This window comes from Sebastes fasciatus, chromosome 3 (genome assembly GCF_043250625.1).
Source record: "Sebastes fasciatus isolate fSebFas1 chromosome 3, fSebFas1.pri, whole genome shotgun sequence".
Taxonomy (NCBI): domain Eukaryota; kingdom Metazoa; phylum Chordata; class Actinopteri; order Perciformes; family Sebastidae; genus Sebastes; species Sebastes fasciatus.
In genome coordinates this window covers 19,214,226-19,234,221 of record NC_133797.1, presented here as the reverse complement: position 1 = coordinate 19,234,221, position 19,996 = coordinate 19,214,226, and the positions used below count along the sequence as shown (strand labels likewise).

Genomic DNA, 19,996 nt, shown 5'->3' with positions numbered 1-19,996 from the left:
AATCCAAAAAGACACCAGAATTGAACATAAATGAAAGGAAGGTATTGAGGAAATACAAGAATCAGTGCAAGAATTGATATTTGGTAAGTGCTAAAGCTACTATTTCCTTGTCTTCCACTTAAATCTTCACATATTATTTTGGAATTGCAGACACATGATGATCTTATTCAGAATCTTTCATTATTCAGTGGCAATATTACACTATATCCTAAAAGACACACAATACCGAAATTTGTAGCATTTCTAATTCTTGTAATTCTTGAACTTCAACTTTTTTGTCCCAAAAACGACATTTGTCTCGCAGCCAGGTGAAATAAACATGTATCTGTGTGCCAAAAAGTAAGGTAACGCCGTTCGCCTCGCTCAAAGGCCATCCTTACCATAATAACACTACTTTAGGAGCAACAGAAGTTAGACGGCAGTACCAAGGTTTTGCATTCCGTGACTCACATTACCGCAGTTTCACAAGCTTTTCGGAGAACTACGGTGGATTCAGGTAACTTAAAAACGCATAAGTCTTTCTGTAGAGCCAGTGTTTGGTTTGTCCGTTCTGGGCTACTGTAGAAACATGGCAAAGCAACATGGTGGACTCTGTGAAGAGGACCCGCTCCCTATGTAGATATGAAGGGCTCATTCTAAGCAAATGAAAACTGAACAATTCTTAATTTCAGGTGATTATACACAAATGAAAACATAGTTATGAATATTATATTACATTTCTGCTAAAAGATCTCCCGAAATGCTACACACTGTTCCTTTAAAAAGTACCATATACACTCAAGTATATACATCAAATGACAGCACCACCTAAAACCTGAAATACATCATCATTGTCTTAACCCTCCAATTCCTATGTGGAAAACTCATCATCAGACCAATATTTAATCATTACGTGTTTGTCATTGGGTTATAATAATATATGACGGGGAATAACATTCAAGACACTTTACTGTGTCCCATCAATTCTGAAATCAGAAATCAGACCAGATCAGTTTAAACATTTAGTTTTGTTTACTGTCATAATTATTTCCTTTGTTCTGTATCATCACTTACAATAATTCCCACTTTGTTAGCCTTTTCTTGAGGGATTTAAACATTATGAAAAGTTACTTGTGACATTGTATCCTTCATTTTTTTTTAAAAACACACAGTATATTGAAACAATCCTGTGACAAACGAATTATTACATGGAGAGTACCTGGACAAAGCAGCCACGTACAGTTCTCTATCAGTCTGGTTTACAATAGAGATCACACTCCTCAAAGATACTCTTAATCTTGTAAATCTCTCATGTTACACAGTCCCAGCTGAAGATAATTTGATTATATCTATTCTAGTTGAACTAACAACATAAAAAAATCCATACACTGACTCCAGTCTTTCATATTGACCCAACAACACAGACATCATAAACAACAAGAGGCCAATGCTTTGGAAGTTCACCACACCTTCATTGTCATATAAAACATGATGTCATGTATTTATTTATTGGTGAAACATGTTTAAGGTGCACTGAGGCCAGGAGGTAGAGATCAGTGGAGCAGCATGAGAGACTTCCTGTGGTTAGGGACCCTCAGAGGAGAGTGGATTACATGTTTAGAAGTCTTGGATCACAGTACAGCCTACAGCCATGCCTCCACCTCCATCTGGTGTCGTAGCCGCGGCAGCGAGGCGGCTAATGACCCAAGCCTGCTGGCTCTCTGCTCAAATGGGCCAGTCATCAATATGTCTGACCTGAGGATGGACTTGAAGCTCCACATCAGCAGGAGGTCCACTCTTCTTCAAGTCCATTTTCAGAGTATATCTCACAACAGATTAGCATTAGTATTTGTTCACTGACCTCTAACCTCTTTGTTTTAAAGATCTTTACTTTCTACCATTAATGTTAGCATTTAATAAAAACTTGATATATTATCTACATATCCACTATAACTCAAGAAACATGCAAAAATTATAATCCAAACTAACACATTCTCACTCCCAACTCGACAAATACTGCCGCTTGGTCAGAGCCCGATTCACAGGGTTACTTGTGTTACTTTTGGACGCACCAGGGTCGGCATGTCAATATTCGCTTACATGCATAGTGTCCTTTCAAAATAAACTTCCGTTTTCAGATGTAGTTTAGGCTTAGGCAACACAACCACTTAAGTAGGGTTAGGAAACGGATGTGGTTGACTCTAACTTCACTGACTAGCGTCTCACGTGACACATGGGACTGACGAATAGCGTGACTAACAACTGATGTGACAAAATAAGTCAATATTACTTTTAGTTTCACAGGGGATTAGGGGTTTAGGTGTGTGTGACGCGAACGTGGAGAGGTGACTGTTGGTTTAAAACAACAATGGCGGCTCCAAAGTGGTTAGTGTCGATAGTAGTTTGTCTCGTGTCACTTCTGATTCCAAAAAAACAAGAAGCGACAACAAAAAATGCCAAACTCAAGGCTTCAAAACCATAGTCCACAAACCAATGGGTGCCATCATATACATGGTGACTAAGTCCACCTCCTATACGGCCTACAGTCTAGGGAAACAACCAACTGGTGCGTCAGGTTCATTTTCTACCTCATACTGATACAAGTTCTCACCCAAACCTCACCGAAATTCAAATTCACAAGAGGGAAGATGAACTTTTTAGTAACTCTATTTATGAAAAACAACTTTATCACTTTATGATTTAAACCGAGGTCAATTCAACTCGTGAAAAATGTAATATGGTGTATATTTTCTTCCTTGCTCACAGACTGGAGTGTCACTAAGCAGTATTGTGCTCAAGTCTGCCGCAAGTGGGTGGAAGTTATATAACAACAATACTGATGTAGGAGCAAAGACTGTTGCAGTACAGCATAGTCTATACCTGTATATACAAAAAACAAAACATATGAAAAATGTTTCTTTCAGATGTCTCAAGTGTTTATTGTCTGTTTATTGTGAGATTCTTCCAATATTTTATACCAGCATTACCTTTTAGATCCGTTTATCTCAGACTATCATTAAAACAGGAATACCCTCCCTGCCTCATCTGTGACATGCTCAACGAGTAAGAGGTAGACAAGAGCTTCCTTTATCCAAAACTTCACTGTGTCCTATGAACGTTGCCGTTGTGAGTTCCTCAATAAAACATAAACAGATCAAACATGAGAAGACCTGAGATGACCTCTGGCATATTGTGGATGCGAGGCCACCCACTGGGAGCCTCTTCAATCAAAGACCTGCAGGACTGAGATGAGTCTGTGCTCAACAATCATTCTGATGTCCAGAATCCAGATCTCAAACCGTTGTGCCTTTTTATATTTTCCAATGGGACCCAATTCCCAGAGAGAACACATGCGGTCTCATGAAACATGTCCAAGGAAAACAGCCACCCCTGTGACCTGCAGGGACTGTCAGTGCGGGCCTCTAAATCCTCCAGGGAGATCCCCAAGGGCCGAGCATGGGATGATTTAATTACACTCGGAAAACACTGCGTGTGTGTGTGTGTGTGTGTGTACGTGTGTGTGTATGTATAGCCATGTTTTGCTTCCCTTACTTGGCTAAGCTCTGTGTGTAGACCCCGGCATCAGGGACTGTTTGAACCATGTTATCTCTTTCTGTCATGTGTCTTCTAATTTCAAAGTATAGTCTACCGAAATATCTGAATGATGGGAATCTATGAGGCAGCGTAGAAGGAAACAAATAGAGAGAACGTGTGTTTTGGTGTGTGTGGTGCGCTGCTGCTCGTGTGTGTTTACAGGACGTAGAAATGCTTTTCAGAGAGGGGGCCCTGATGAGATCAGAGCTGGTTTTGATCTGGTTAAAATGTCGGCTCTTTACGAGTGTTGTGCCCCTTCTGTTTGTTCTCTTTATGGCCTCCACTCTGCAAAGAAATTGTGAAAGTATCTCACTATGACACAGAGAGGAGAATAGGTGTGTTATCCAACAAACTGTTATATTAATACAATAAAATAGAGGTTCATTTTTTAGTCTGAATCATATAATTCACACACCAAGACTATCTCATGCTAACTAACTAAGATTTTACATCAAGTCAAAGCAAAAGAAAATACTGCAAATTATAGTAATCAAGAATCTTGTCCATGATAAATCAACAGCATATCAGCTAACCGATCACTTCCCACAGAAACACCTATTAAAAGTATTATTATGCGGTATCCTCCATGGTGCTAATGAAGCCACCAACAATTCAGAATAAGATTTTAAAAAGCAACTGGGACACGTTTGCTTCCAAAGTAGTCCCTCTGCTACACTTTGGTTCAAATGATCTCTTTTATCAACGAAACCTCCCTATACAAAACTATAAACATTAAAACTGCAAACAAGGAACAAGGGGTGTACTGTAAAAAAAAAGAAAAAGAAATAGGGGGATAAAAACTAAACTTTGTCTTGGAAACAAACAAACTTTGCAGAACGTACACTGTCCAGTCGGTCCAGAAGCAGTGGTTCTAGTGACTGTTGTGATTTATTATACATGCAGTGAGTCCCGGAGCTTATAAAAATGAAAACAGACTGCTGCAGTGTGACTGACATTGGTTGAAGAGTGCAGACTCTGATAAACTTACATTTTGTCCAAGAAATGTCAGCCAACAGATCTATCACATCTATCCATGAGCACGCAGAGGTCTCATTATTTTACCCTGAAAACCACATGTTTATTGTTAGTATATGATACAGATAAGACACTTTCACAGACATTATCTCAGCTTAAAATGTTCTGTTTTCCCCATAATTTGGCTTTTTTCATTCTTGTTAACAAAAGAATAAAGCTAAAACCTTAACGCCTTTGTGATTGCTTCTGTGGAGCATAATTGCAAACATGTGACACCTTCCCTACATATGGTAACACTTTATTGAAGGCTGGAACGGTTCCTCGGTGGGTCGATGGCACGACCAAGTTTGGTCAAAATTAAAAAAAATAAAACATCAAATGCGAGAGAATGCTAAACGCTGATTTGACTTGACTTGACTTCTCTAAACAGAGCTGTGTTTGCTTTCAGAGACAAATCTAGCAAAACATGTTGTGGAAATAACTGCCGTAAAAACTGCTCGACCTGTTTTGACCTTCTCTGGCATTGCAAATATTTAATTTGGTTCTAATGAGTTTATTTAGTTATTTACAGACGTCGATTCACTTTTTCAACCAAATATATACAGCATTTGTTCCCCAACCATATGTGTTGTTTTTCTTTTTCTCACTCTTTACCCTGAAGGGGCAGTCTCCCGTTTTGCCTGTATTGCTGTCTTCTGGCAGCTTTGCACTTGTTCTTGACATGTATCCCCTGTCTTTTGTTCTGTTATTTTGTGTAAGGGTACTGGGTGTTTCATGTATTGTGTGTGTGTGTGTGTGTGTGTGTGTGTGTGTGTGTGTGTGTGTGTGTGTGTGTGTGTGTGTGTGTGTGTGTTTATTGTAAAAAAAAAACTAAAAAATATATATTTTTATTCAGAGTTGATTATTTGGAAGAAAAAATAATTATTCAGTACAATGAAGCTGGTTATCTCACTGTCTGCAAAGATAATTAATAATAATAATAATAATAATAATAATTTTGCATCAAAAGAGCTAAAAGAAAAGGTGTATAACCCACTGCAGGGTAAACTTTGCCATCTGAAACTCATTTTCTTCCGTCACTAAACTTTCCTTGAGAAGAGGGAATACACAGCGCCAAATCCTAGTGAATATCATCCAGCAGCTGGACACTACATGTGTTTGTGTTCCTCTTAAAATTGCACAGAAGCAAACAAAAGGCCTCCATTAGTCGCCCAGTAAACAATCTTGGATAGGTAGCACCAGGACAGATTATATTCTGGCACTGACTACGTCCACATGTCTATATGACTGTCTAAGGTATTTGATATTTGAACCCTTCCTTTGACGGCCTTCATCAGAGACGAACAGCTGACGTGTAATGAGACTGAAGGGGAGACAGATACGTAATCATTCATGTACCAGTTGTCTGAGTGCTAAAGGACACAAATGTGCAAAGTATATTTATACTCATGTGTATCATCATGTTTATTAAAGTGATCTTGTGGCAGTTGTAGTAACCATCCTACTCTGGATGATCCTGTCAGACCAACTTGTACCTTGAGTACATATATATAGCACATAACAACAGATATTGCCCTTGTGTTGTGTACTGTTATTGGCAATAAATGACCAGAGCACATGACGTAAAGAGCACGCTTGTAGACCCTCTTGAGACGTGCGTGAGAAGTTTCTAACCTTTCGCAGGGTTCAGTGGGGTTTGGCTCTCTGCCTAGAAACGTCAGGCTCTGGATGATGTTCGGCCCATTTCATTTCTAATATGTAAAAGGAGAGTTTCTATAAACAGTGTAACAAATTAGAGACGTCATAATGCTTTTAACATTTAACACTACTTCTAAATTACAGTAACCTTTTTGGCTTTTGACCCTCTAAAACAAAAGCGATCCCTTCTTAAAGGTAATGTGTTTTTATGAGCTATGAGCACTTAAAGTGCCTTTTCAGATTGTTGTTTTGAATCATTTGAAGGTTTAATATAGGCCAGTAGAAGTAAAACTATCCAGTAGTTCTCAAGAAAATAGCAAAGACAAAATATAAACACATTTTTGTAGAAGATAAGAATTTTTTCGTTTTATTTTTTCATCTTTTTTCTATCAGATCTATTTTGCGAACCCTTGTTGGATGTCCAACCATTAAACCATTAGTCTAAACATTAGATATGTGACGTCAGATCACTTCAGCTTTTCTCATTATTGGAAAGAAACTTTTGGTAAACATTTTTAGTTTTGTATTGTATAATAGAGAATATACTGTACATTTTGTCATTTCTCTGTGGTTTTATTTTCTCTTACTTCTACTCTTCTACAAGTTTTGGAGGTTGATTTTAATCTACATGTTCAGGATTTTCTTTGTAGTGTTACTATACTTTGGGACGGTTATTGTTGTCACAGAGTCTTTTGGGGGCTTAAAACTGTTTTTGTCCAGTGATGTCAATACTTGGATGCTCAATTTCTTACAACTTCATAATTTTAAGCTCTCAAATTTGTCAAGTTGTTTAAGGGAGCTCACAGAGTTTTCTAACATTTCCCTGGAATACTGTGTTTTAAGGAAATGACCACTAGATGTCAGAGTTGCTCAGTTTTCAGGAATATCCAGCAGTTTGGAAACAAATCTTTACAGAGCTTCCGCTCCCCTGAGAAACCCACTGATCAGGAAAGAGGGTTGTTTCCATAGACTTTTTTTGTACTTTTGTTAACAAGCTTGCAAAATCGAAATATTTCTATTATTACAATTACATCAAGCATTTTCAGTAGACTTATTTGCAATTAGACTTAGAAATACTGTACGCAAATGACAGTATAAATGCTTTTAATCTGATTAAACATTAAATTTCTGACAGCTTTAGGAGTAAGCAACCCAACATTATCAAGATTCTGATGGTACGATACAGCGTGTGACAATTCCCACTGCATTATTGTTACCAATAATTACCTTTCTTATAATATCTGTTAGGTTTCCTGACTGCTCATTTGTTTGTTTGTTTGTTTGTTTGTTTGTTGCTGGATATCCTCCTGTGAACCGAATAAAAAAAGTGTCTTCCAATTTCTTTTTTGTGTGATTTCCTTCCTATGTAGGGTTGAAATAAAATCTTACAATTTAGACTTTTTTAATTTTATTTTTATTTTCATTTTCACAGCATGTCCACTGTAGTGGACCACAGGACCATTTCAGTGTGAAAAAAAACAAATTAAGAAGACACAACAAAATGAACAGATTATGGCTGTAGAGTAAAAGAGTAAAAGGAGATTCATGTGGACGAAATGTCCACTACATAAGACACATGTCAATGGGCTGGGTCTATATACATGTTATAAAACTAAACAAAACTTCAAATTCTAAAATAATAATAATAAAAAAAAAACTTTAAATGTCGCATCATTTCAGTGTTGTCTTGTGTTTTTTTTAACATTAAAAAATAAACTTAATTAATTGAATTAAATCTTTTTTTTCAGAATATCAAAAGACTTAACATTTAACCTTTAACAAGATTTTTTTTAAATATTAAAATTATGAAATATAAAATAATATTTTACGTCCTGCATTTATGTCGAAAAAAAGGTCTACCTTTAACATTTCACTTTACTTCTGCACAGTCAGAACAAAAGGAGGCTATCAGCCGCCACATGATATTCTCGCCCTCTTCCTCCTCCTCTCCCTCCCCCTTCCTGTCTTGCTTCTTCAATTTCTCCTCTGTCTAAATTTCTTTCTCTGTGCATCTCTCCATCTCTCCAATTCAAGTCAGACAGATGCCTCTCCGGAACTTCAGAGCTGTGGAGTGGAAGTGATGAAAGCCACAAGCCGGGTCCCACTGCAAGACCCCGGCTCCTCGTCTGCCAGCACAAACTCCCTCATTTAGAAGCACATCCTGGAACTGGGGCTGCTTTTTAATTAAAGCCTTGGTGGATTGGGCGAGACTTAGTAGAGGTTGCGGGGGAAACTTTAAAGTTGCACTTGACAGGTATATTTAAGTTCACCAAGTTTGACCAGATGGAGCATGTATATTGTATAAGTCTTTGAATATGGTGGTGGTGGTGGTGGTGGGGTGGAAAGAAATATATCAAACAAGCAAAAAGAAGAAAAAAAAACTGTGGAGGGGTGAAAAAAGGAAGAGTGAAAGGGTGGGTGTTAGTTGAGGGATGCAGGCGTATAGGGAGCCCAGAGCAACTAGCATGGAGCAAGCAGAGCACAGCCTTCTGGGTGAATGTTAGATGTTTCGACGAGGAGCATCTCAGGATTTAATTCACTAAGAGCAGCAGTCTTTATCTGGCGTCAGATAAAATAAGACGTTTGAAAGACTTAATTGTTAATATTCATCAATATGTCTAATTATGCAGCGAAAAAGTGAAAAATGCATTACGAGTTTTCTCCGCAGATGACTGGATGTGTCCCTCAGAGAAGACACTTCTAACGTGTCTTTTTATGATTCATTAATCTGTCTTCACTGATCAGCGGCATCACAACATCGGACAAACAAACACGGCTAAGTCAAGTGATCAAAAAGAAACCAGCATGCAGTATTGAACTTGCGTTTCCCTCTGCGAAATCATCTTTGAGAGGCACAAACATTCAGTGGCTCTGCTTTTTGGAAGAAACCTTGTTACCCTCCCACGTCTGAAATTTGTGAATGTTCTTCATCCAAAATGAAAAGTTTTCAAAGTGCCACAGTCTCTCAGCACAAACAATTTGTCTAAAGGAAAGTATTGCACATGAATGCAGAGTATGTACCTTTCTATAATAGACAGAGTTTGAAATTGATTGCCGTACACAATATTTGATTTCAGACAGAAATTGCTAATAGATATATAAGTGAATACTAACAGTGCGTTTTGTCCACTTTTGTCTTCTGAGTGTGGAAACACTGAACAGCTTTGTATTTGCTCCCTCTAGTGAATAATTTTGGAAATGACAAACTGGATACTTGATTATAAAAGGTTTGCACATCAGCAGAGAAATGACCAGAAACAGTCTCTTGCATCTATGTGTACATTTATTTTACATAGTGTGTTCTTAAGTAAAGGTATTTCCACACATAAACAAAAGAAATAGCTAAATATACAATATTAAACTGTATTCTCTTCACATAAAAAAAGCCCATTTAAACTTTCAAAAGCCCTTTAGCTGGAGAAAATCGTAATTCCTCAGAGCCCAGTTGGTCAGCTCGGCTAACACCAGCACTTCTTACCCTTCGGCCACGCAGCAGCACCAGCACTTACACTGTGATTTCATCATCACACTGGACTTGGGGTAATTGGGATATTTCAAACTGTTGAGGAAGTCATTTTTACTGCGGATGTATCCTATAGATATAGAATTTGACTAAATGTGTGTCCTCTAATTAATCTTCTCTAATATGTATACATATATATATATGTATATATATATGTATATATATAGTATACTGTATATATTGAGCAATATGTCCAACCAGGAGAAGAATTAATGCTGTTACAATAATAAAAAACAGAAAGGAATGAAACGACCTCTTTGTTACTAATTGCCCGTCTCAAACACATACGTACAGCCACTGTAGGGCACATCTTCCCCATAGCTGGAGCTTCAGTGAGCAGTTAAGATTTAAAAGCACCGGGCAGTTCTCTTTTGCTTCTGTGAATTAATAATCAAAGAAAAAGGAGGAAAAAAGAGCGAGGCCTTCAAAAATCAATGGACCCATCAACAAGGCTGGGTGTTGTGTGTGCCTTCCCTCACCTGGGTGACTGAGTGTGTGCATGTACTTAGGTGTGTGTGTGTGTGTGTGTGTGTCTGTGTGTGTGTGTGTGTGTGTATGCCTATGCCCGTACACGTCCATGGCGGCAAAGCGCTTGCACAAAGCCGAGCAATCATTCCAGCAGTTGTACATCTAAATCAGTGGCAAACAGAGAGCAGAGCTAACTGGTGTGAGGAGACAGAGCACTCTTTTGGGTTTGCTCCATCTAAACACCAGTTGTCTCCTCCAATCAGTGTGGTCACGTCTGCATTATTGATACAGCGGGGGGCCTGAGGGGCCCAGGCTCAGATGGTGCACAGGCTCACAATGTTCTCCTCCTGTGTGTCTGGAGAGAAAGAGTCTGGTTCTTGGGAGAGCTCAGAGGTAAGCTAGGACAAAACTAGAATTAGGCCTAGAGCTGAAAACCTGAGCCAACTTATTCTGGTTTAACTGGGAATAAATGGTAGCAAGGTCTCTCTTGGGAGAGCTGATGGTCAGGGATCGCACCAGAGTCTTATATAGAGCAGGCTGTAAGGAGGACAAGACACATCAACAGAGGCAATGTGGGATGAAGGGGAATCGTATTTTCATCGCAAATGCACGGCTTCACTATTTTCTGCACCTTTTTAAGTCCATTTTGTCAATAGTTAATACTGTCAATCGATTAAAATATTTAATTGTGATTAATCACATGATTGTCCATAGTTGTCCATGGTTATTCACAAAATAATCACACATTTTTTTATCTGTTCAAAATCTACCTTAAAGGGAGATTTGTCAAGTATTTAACACTCTTATGAACATGGGAGTGGGCAAATATGCTTGATTTATGCAAATGTATGTATATATTCATTATTGGGAATCAATTAACAACACAAAACCATGACACATATTGTCATAGAACCCATTTTTATCCACATATCTTGAGGTCAAAGGTCAAAGGACCCTTTTGAAAATGGCCATGCCAGTTTTTCCTCACCAAAATTTAGAATAACTTTGTAGCGTTATTTAGCCTCCTTTGCAGCAAGCTAACATGACATGGTTGGTACCAATGCATACCTTAGGTTTTTTAGCTTTAAAACTGAGCCCGCTACAGGAGACACTAATCAACATTTTTCACCATTTTCTGACATTTTACATATCAAATAACTAATCGATTAATTGAGGAAATAATCAACAGATTAATCGACAATGAAAATAATCGTTAGTTGCAGCACTAAAAATGCCAAATATTCTGTTTCCAGCTTGTCAAATGGGAGAATTTGTTGCCTTTCTTTGTCTTATGTGATAGGTGAGTATCTTTGTGTTTTGAGACTGACATTGTATTGATCAAATAATTGATTGATTAATCAAGAAAATAATCAGCCGATTATTTTTTTTAAAAATGTATACTTTATTTATGCAGGTGGACCTTGTGATTTTTGAATACCTTATTTAAGATTGTTTTTTTACGAGAATGGCTGTCCTATCAGTGATGTAATCAAAATATTTGTTTCTTTATAAAACGTTTTAGTGCCATTTTTAGCATATTTTGATGATTATCGGGATAATATTGTGAATCACAATTATTTTGGCCAGGATAATCGTGATGTGAAATTTTCATGTTCCCCCATGCGGATGTGTTCTGGTGTCATATACTCAAAAGACAAACACAGAAATAATGTTTGACAATGTTGAAATATACTAATAAACCCTTTCATCTCTAAACAGAAGTTATGCTCATTACTTCAGTTTTTTTTTATTTTGCTATTTGACCCCGGCATTATCTGAATTCTTTGCTGCCAGACTGATAACTTAACAAGACTTTTTCAATTATTTCCAGCCTTCTAGCCTTCCAGGGCTGCACTTTAATTGAAGCTTGGTTCTGTGAAACACACTATTAATTAGATGTAGCGTATAAGTGATTGGTTAAACGCTCTGGGAGCGTGGCGTTCTGTTCTGGTGTAGAGCCGTGTACACATACTGTGATAGGGGTTAATGTGATAGACTGTAATTGGCTCAAGAAAGTGGCTGCATGGGTCACAGTTAATTTGGCATCTCCTTTTTCATTTAGCCTAAAACAAACTGCCTGAAATTAAATAAAGTGTCACATTTCATTAGACATCATGCCTGAGTGGGAACAAATAATCTGAGGGGAGATTAAATAAATATGGATTAAATTGCAAACAAACAATTTGTAGTTTCCAATTAATAAGATTTGATCTGAGAAATATTGATTCAACAACAACAACAACACATAAAATATACTATTAGCTAATTTAACAGAGATATTACTTTCTATTTTGTTAAATAAAATATGTTAGCCTTTTCCTCAAATATCAGATTATTGTTTTCACCTCCTTTAATGAGCATAAATCACCACTGACTGTTGAAGCATAAAGACGATAATCAAAGCTGCAGTCAAAATATAAATGAGTTCATGATGACCATAACATCGTGTTCATGCAAGCCAAGTTCTGGTTTTTAATATTTTAACACTATTTATTCACATCTGTCATAAAGGAATTGGGAATGTGGTTTACCTTGATGTGTTTTGATTTATTCTGCAGGCCCTCAGGTTATACCCGTGAATTAGAGAGCATCAATAAGGAAAGAGCATCTCCCCTATCCCAGAAGTGATAATTACCAACATCACTATTGATCCGACTATTGATGCATCGCTAATTGTTTCTTGCAGTTATTTATTTAATTCCATCCCTGGCCATGTGAATGTGTTGACCTTGTGCAGCGGGAAATACAAGGGTTGTTCAGTGGAGGGAAAAACACACATTAAGATTCCACTAAAAACCTTAAAACAGCAAGGACTTCTCTCTTTTCCATCCAGAGGAGAGTGCTCAGTTATGATCTGTTCATGAGGTTGAAAAGCACAAGCAGAATGGCAATTTGAGTCCAAACAACATCGGATGATACTTTTAGTTTCCTCTTCGCTGCAGGCTTGAAGAGTGGTGCTCTTAAAAATCTCCACGGATATTACCGAAGGTTCTAATCGATCAATTATAACACTGCATTATCTAAGATATAGAATAATAATGAAGATTATTCATCATTAAGGGTGTATTGGATTTAGCACATCAAAAATGTATTCATATCTGTTAAATTAGTTTCTCTACCAGCAGTCCTTACGGAAACTCAAGGTCTGACTTCATATAATTATATATGGCATAAATAGTGAAGGATGAGATTTAGAATTCAACATTAACTTAAACCAAGTTTGTCTCACGTCTGTGGCCAAAATACGTAACACAAGTTAAAAGTCAATACAGAAACATTCAGTCTATTCATTCATATCTTTTTGTGTTAACAATATAACAATAAATTCTCACCGCAATTGTGGCTATAATGGACATTTCATTTGTTACTCAGAATAATCAATGCTTTGCATGCTTGCTGTTACTGTTTTTCTCATCCGATGGGAAGGTCGTACTGTAAAGGACAGAGAATGTCATATTCTGTTCAGATTTTAAAGCCCCCTGAGGCAAATTTGTGATTTGTGATTTTGGGATATACAAATAAAATTGACTTGACTTGACTTGATTAGATATACAGAACCAGACAATATATCAAATCGAAGTACCTTGACATGGACATTTTATAAAGTAACTTTTTCTGTACCCAATAGTCTTTAGGAGGACTTAAAGCTGAAGTAGGCAACATTGGAGCAAATATGATTAAAAAAAAAGTTATTTTTAAAAAACGGTCGGATATCCTGACAGTAGTACACGAAACAGGTAACCTGAAAAAAATCATGATCTTCTGTGTGCCGGTGTCCTCTGGTGTCCTCCGGTGCTCCTAACGGCATCTGCAAGATTTCACAGACTGGAGGAAAAGAAACAGTCAGAGCTGACCTGAGATCTGCTGTCCATCTGCTGTCTATGAGAGCCGGCTGTCAACCACTCACGAACTCGGACCAAACGGTCAAACTAGGCAGCGCTGATCAAATATGAATCAATATTAAAACCAGGAGACTGGCGTTTGAGACCGGCGTTCGAGACCGGTTGTTTAGTATCGTTTGTGACGTATTTTACGTACTTATGTTACGTTGTTTCCTTACGTATTTCTACTTATTTTAAGCCCAACCATGATGTTTTTCCTAAACCTAACCAAGTGGTTTTGTTGCCTAAACGTAACTGCAGACGTCACCGTAGTTTTGTTGCGTGGCGTACAAATGACGTGAAAAGCGGCATACAAATGACACACAAAATGGATAAAATGTGTCCTCAGGACACGCAGAATTTCTGTGTAATGTCGTGCTATTTATACGCCTTCCTGAGAGACTGGGTTGAAATGTCAGTTTAACAAATCGGTAGGTGAAGGTGTCTGCAGGAGTTTAAGAATAATCATAATTGACTTCTAAGTGATTGTGTCAGCTCTGAATTGCCAAGAGAACACTGTTGTCATGTCTTTATTAGGGTGTTACTTATGATGTCAAGAAACAAAACATTGTAATCGACTCGTGGGCGAATATTGTTTTTCATTTTTTCATCATCAGGTGGTCAAAACCTTCAAAATATAGGGAGACATTTGTTTTGCTTGTATGAAGCTAAATGTGTGTAGCAGGGCATTCGTGTGATATCCACTTACTGCGCGTCAGACCACACAGGTGCTTTCGGACACGCCAAATGCAATGTGTGTGTGTGTGTGTGTGCATGTGCTTGTGTGTGTGGAAAGTGGCTGTCCGTGGAGACAGCTGGCCTTTGCCAGGACATCTGGTACCTGTCACAACACTTTGTGCGTGTGTGAGCACTTCATTGGTGTGCCCTGCCCAGTTCTGCCCACCCATCAGGTACCTGTTTAGACCTTTAGTCAGAGCTGTAACAGAACATCAGCGAGGGCCATGTAGGTGTCTAACGCAAGGAGTGTGTCATGCTTGTGTCCCAGCGTGGCGGCAGGAAATCCTTGAAGAGGGGCGCAGTCTCTCCTCTCGTCACATGTTGAGGGTTTTTGGATTCCATCCAAGGGAGAGGCGATGATGTGAGTAGAGACGACATCGCTGGCCTGAGGATGAGTCTGCCTGACTGGTGACCTCAGTACCTTCACCACACATAACCCCCCGGCTGAATCTCATTTAATAAACTTCTGTTTTGACGCAACAGATGAGGTGATGCACTACGGCTTCTACAGGAGTGCACACATGCACATATTTACAATGGATGTCAGCGGGTTGACGATTTGAGGATAATTACAGTGTATTTATTTTCTCCTTCTCTTTCCTCTGTCTCTCCACTCCAACTCCCGCCCCTCCAGATTGTGAAGCCAAGCCTCTAGCAGTGTAGTGCTGAAGGTGTGTTTGTGCTGTTATGCCCTCTGGCTTGGCTGCCAGCTTACTCCCACTGATCTGAGCCAGAAGGCAGACTGCCGAGGAATACCGATCACCTTGCCCAGACCGAATCCTTTGAGCTCTCTCTGGCATCTTTCCCCCTTCTGCCAGTTTCCTCCTCTGCTCCTCTCTTCCCCCTTCTGAAGTTGACAACAAAGACATCCTCAGGGTCCTCCTTGATGTGAGACCCACTCTTGATCTTTTTTCCCTATGTTTTTGTACCTTATAGTTGCACTACTTTCATATTCCGCGAGCACAATATTTACACACTAGAAGACAAAGAAACAGGGGTCTTTTCATGTAGGAACCCCTGCCAACATGTTAATCACCTGAGGACCTGCAGTGGTCATGTCGGCCCGGCAGAGGCGGGACATTAGTCAGACACCTCTGCACCATTTGACCAAGACATTTTGCAGGTTATGCTATCTATCTATCTATCTATCTATCTATCTATCTATCTATCTATCTATCTATCTATCTATCTATCTATCTATCTATCTATCTATCTATCTATCTATCTATCTATCTATCTATCTATCTATCTATCTATATCTATCTATGTATGCTTTGGTCTGTCAGTACAAGAATCAGTACACTGTCATTGCAGCCAATGATATCCAATAAGAACTTGCTCCCCTGGATACATCCTCCTGCCTCGTCTCTCCTTACCCCACCCCGCCCCCCAACACACCCCGCCGCCCCAGCCCCCCTACTTCCATGAAGAGAAATCTCTGAAGAGCTAATTAGTGGTGGAATGGAGTCCAGGAACAGCCAACGGAGCTGAAGAAGGGAGATTGGCGCCGGTGCTAGCTTTATCGGTCAGGGCCTGACAGAGGGGTGACAGAGAGTGGAGGCAAACCACCGGCTCTCAACTGACAGAGACAATAAAGTGAGCCTCTGAGCCAGAGGAAAAGAGAGTGACAGACAGGCGGAAAAAGCTCGCTTTCTAGCTGGCTGTCCTGTGGCCTATAGGCAAACTGCACAGTCCCAGTCAGTGAGGCGAGTTTCCCCCCTCTGTCTCTGCCAAAGTGTTGTGTTTGTTGACCATCCCATCTGTGTGTTATAGCGCAGCTAGGCCGAACAGTTCATAGTCGTGATTCAGTTCAATTTTAAAACACCTGTTTCACATCAAAGCAACTGGACTATTTACATGCTGCAGTGTTTGTCCAAAGCAAACACTACTACTAGTGTAAGGCAGGCTTCTCGCTGCCTTAACTATAAACTTACTTGTTACTGAATTAAACTCCTGTAGGGCTGTGGGTAAAGCAAGAGCACGAGGAGAGCTTGTGCAACAGGATCCACTTTAATGTCTCAACTCAAGCATATAGGACAATTGAACACCGATAACTTAAAGGTGGCACATCACTTCTTACATCACATCACTCCGCCAATCTTAATCATCCCTCACCTTACAAGCAAGTAAGGTGCGACATATTATATAGTTCCAGATCTAACTTAAGGAGCAGAATACCATATGTATACTGTATAAAATAAATCTTTAGAAAATAAATCTAATCTTACACTAGTATTATTGTTTACAGTTTTTCTCATTCGCTTAGGCTCAATTCAATATACTGTATATATTCAATATATTTACTGTATAAACACACATGTACATATCCTGTTTCTGTGTATATTGTACTGTATTGACTTTTCCGAGTAAACTTTTACCTATTGTTGAAGTGTCTTGAAAGTGGTACTGTAGAAGCATCACATTTTGCAGAAGTGCATGGACATAATATGTGGTAGCTCTAAATATTTCATAACACATTAGCAAAAGTATGTAACTGCAATTTCAAATTTTAGCAATGATTTTAAATTTTTTCCATAACAATAAGATTTTAATACAGTCATGGCAATACTGTAGTGACAAGTTGTTTTAAAATTTTCAGTTAATTATCCTCATGGGCAAGAGCAATTATTCTGGTGTGGTTTTGTATTAAATTAGTGTATTAATAAAGTGATGCTAATTAAAACATTATTTCAACTCTGAAAAATCACAGATAATATGTTCTTGTTGTTGGTGGGTAAAATGTTACTGTGAGCTTTTAATCCATTTTTATTGCCATCATTAATAAAGTAGAAGAAGAAGAAGAAGAATAAGAAGAGGAGAAGCAGAAGCAGAAGAAGAACAAGAAGAGGAGGAGAAGAAGGAAGAAGAAGCAGAAGAAGAAGAAGCAGAAGAAGAAGAAGAAGAAGAAGCAGAAGAAGAAACAGAAGAAGAAGAAGAACAGAAGAAGAAGAAAAGAAGAAGAAGAAGAGAAGCAGAAGCAGAAGAAGAGGAGGAGAAGAAGAAGAAGAAGAGGAGGAGAAGAAGAAGAAGAAGAAGAAGAAGAAGAAGAAGAGGAGGAGGAGGAGGAGTAGAAGGAAGAAGAAGAAGAGAAGCAGAAGCAGAAGAGGAGGAGGAGAAGAAGAAGAAGAAGAACAAGAAGAGGAGGAGAAGAAGGAAGAAGAAGCAGAAGAAGAAAAAGAAGAAGAGGAGAAGCAGAAGCAGAAGAAGAGGAGGAGAAGAAGGAAGAAGCAGAAGAAGAAGAAGGAGAAGAACAAGAGGAGGAGGAGAAGAAGGAAGAAGAGGAGGAGAAGAAAAAGAAGAAGCAGAAGAAGAAGAAGAAGAAGAGGAGAAGCAGAAGCAGAAGAAGAAGAAGGAGAAGAACAAGAGGAGGAGGAGAAGAAGGAAGAAGAGGAGGAGAAGAAAAAGAAGAAGCAGAAGAAGAAGAAGAAGAAGAGGAGAAGCAGAAGCAGAAGAAGAGGAGGAGAAGAAGGAAGAAGCAGAAGAAGAAGAAGGAGAAGAACAAGAGGAGGAGGAGAAGAAAGAAGAAGAAGCAGAAGAAGAAGAAGGAGAAGAACAAGAGGAGGAGGAGAAGAAAGAAGAAGAAGCAGAAGAAGCAGAAGCAGCAGAGACTCACCTGTAGGGATGAGGATGGAAAACATGCATAAAAAGGTAAACAAAATGCTATTCTATGCTAAATGCTAATGGCGTTAGCATTAGCTGTTTACGTCGTTAGCATAACACCCACATGTCTCATGTCACATGTGATGTAGTGTGTGCTGACAGTCATAACTTGGCTAGATGTAACATTAAGTTAACTGTTAACTAAAGATATTACATTGAGGACCTGAAGTCGTCACTGGTCTAGCATACTCAATATTGAACTAGCTATTATTAGTGTGTACTCTGGTAGCTAGCTAAGCTAAGCTAGACATAAGATATTATTACATGTCATCCCGTTCAGTAAGCATGACTACATGTTGGGATATGAAACATGTGGTGGAGTGGTGGTGTAAGACCTGTTGTTTTGGTTGAACTTGTTAAAGGTTGGGAGCCCACATAGTTCACAAGAGAGATTGAAAACTGTACTGAGGTTGAAGTTTAACTAACTAATCGAGCAACCTAAACTAAGTGTTATATAATTGCTGCCAATGAAGCAGCATGTTTGCCATAGAGGCTGATTAAAGGGACTGTTTGTAAGAATCAGAAATGCTTAACAGCGACACCTGTGGCCGTTAAGTCAACGAAAGTCAGCGTCGGGATCGCACTTGCTCGCTCTACATAGATATGAACGAGCATCGCTCAAAACAGTGAGGCGACACACGTCAGCTAAAACCACAATATCACTCTATAGTTCAGCTGCATGGCAGTAATGTTAGCTGACCAGACGAAGGTCTCTCCATGAATCACTGCTGATCCTAGAGTTGTTTTTTCCTGCTTCAGCTTCCCGACCGCGGCCGGAGGGTCACTTCACAAGTTAGGTGGTTAGTGAGTGGAAGCTCTCCCCTTAAAGCTGAAGTAGGCGAGATTGGAGAAAATATGATTAAAAAAGTTATTTTTATAAAACGGTCGCTAGATCATGGCACAGGAAACAGGTAACCTGAAAAAAATCATGTGCCTCTGTGTCCTCCGGTGCTCCTAACGGCATCTGCAAGATTTCACAGACTGGAGAAAAACAAGCAGTCAGAGCTGATCTGAGGTCTGCTGTCCAGCTGCCGTCTATGAGAGTTGGCTTTCAATCACTCGTGAACTTCGACCAAACGGTCAAACTAGGCAACGCTGATCAAATATTAATCATCCGCTTTAAAGGGATAATTTGGTGTTTTGAAGTGGGGTTGTATGAGGTATTTACCCATAATAAGTTTATTACTTACAATAGAAGATGGTCAGCGTGCCACAACACCACAAGGATGTGTTACTCAGCCAATTCAACTGTACTAAGCAAAGGATCAAGAAGCTCTCCTTGGACCCTGGGAGGACTCAATATCTCCTGCTATTCATCGCCTAGTCTTCCATCTTTCCATCGCTTGAGCTTCCTACACATCCTCGGGGTGACCTTCCACCAACTTGTGAGTACTAACATGTTGCATGTGAAATTTTATTTGGTAGTTTGCTGTAGAAAGTCAAGCGGCTATTTGTTTCAGGCCTCCATGCGCCATGATGT

The 19,996-nt window shown here is 39.1% G+C and overlaps 2 long non-coding RNA genes across 3 annotated transcripts in view; one reads left to right on the top strand and one right to left on the bottom strand.

Annotated features, from left to right (window-relative positions):
* The window catches only part of LOC141764321 (uncharacterized), a 254,565-nt gene that overhangs the window by 28,325 nt on the left and 206,244 nt on the right, over nucleotides 1–19,996 (bottom strand). The gene's annotated exons all lie outside the window — the stretch shown is intronic.
* The window catches only part of LOC141764322 (uncharacterized), a 145,922-nt gene continuing 145,701 nt past the window's right edge, over nucleotides 19,776–19,996 (top strand). For both annotated transcript variants that reach the window (XR_012593253.1, XR_012593252.1), the window contains exon 1: nucleotides 19,776–19,901. This is a non-coding gene — a long non-coding RNA (uncharacterized LOC141764322). The remainder of the gene's footprint in view (nucleotides 19,902–19,996) is intronic.